Below are 1,098 nucleotides of genomic sequence, written 5' to 3'. Positions count from 1 at the left end.
TCCAATTGCTCTATTGCAATGCGATTGATGTTGGCAGGGGAGAGTAGATCTTCACAAAAGACAAATTTGTTCCGTCTGAACCAAATCTGTCTTGCAACAAAAGCGACTCTTTGAATTTCTTCTACAGTCAAGCGCCCCAAGAGCTTTTCAAATACCTTGATGAAGGCATCTTCGTCACTTGGGCATTTCTGGATTCCCTTCACATTGTCAATCAACACATCCTTTGTAGCTGGACACGTCCATATTGCATGTCCCACAGTTTCTGGTACACTTCCGCATATTGGGCACATAGAATTGTTGGAGATGCCTCTCTTGAACAGATTATCTTTTGTGGGCAAGATATCACCGCAAGCTTTCCAAATGAACATAGTCACCGCCCTTGTTGCTCTGATTTTCCATATCGCCTTCCACAATGAGACATCCTCAGGTTGTTTGGAGCTACTCCCTCTTTCCATCTCCATTATACCTTTTGCTAAGTGGTATGTACTCTTGACAAAGTATTCTCCATTTTTATTCCCCACCCAAACAAGTTGGTCAGTTTGTTTATTAGGACTAATGGCCATCCCACAAATCTTCGTTGCTTCCTCTTCCAAAAAAATTCCTTCAACGAGATTCCTATTCCACCAGTTTGTGTCCTCATCAAAAAGTGCACACACTTTAGCTTCTCGGTCAAGGCTCCAAACCGAAGTTTGGATTGAGTATCTCACAGGTGATTCCAACCACCTATCCCCCCAAATTTTTACTGTGCGATCATCCCCCACTTGCCATATCAATCCTTCTTGTAAAAGCTTTTTCGAGTTCCATATACTCCTCCATGCATAAGAGGGTCTCTTCCCTCGAGGTATTTCCAGCAAGGTGCATTGCGGATAGTATTTCTCTTAGTAGATACGTGCCACCAAAGAATTCAGGTATTGAATCAATCTCCAGCCTTGTTTTGCTAGTAGCACCAGGTTAAAACTTTCAAAATCTCGATACCCCAACCCACCTTTCTCCTTAGGCTTCCCCATCCTCTCCCAACTCATCCATGCAACCTTCAACTTGTTCTCTTTATTGCCCCACCAGAATCTGGACATCATGGAATTGAGATCTTGGCACATA

The sequence above is a fragment of the Corylus avellana genome, chromosome ca9, assembly GCF_901000735.1.
Source record: "Corylus avellana chromosome ca9, CavTom2PMs-1.0".
Taxonomy (NCBI): domain Eukaryota; kingdom Viridiplantae; phylum Streptophyta; class Magnoliopsida; order Fagales; family Betulaceae; genus Corylus; species Corylus avellana.
The sequence above is the reverse complement of the archived record's forward strand: the minus strand, read 5'-3'. Positions refer to the sequence as shown.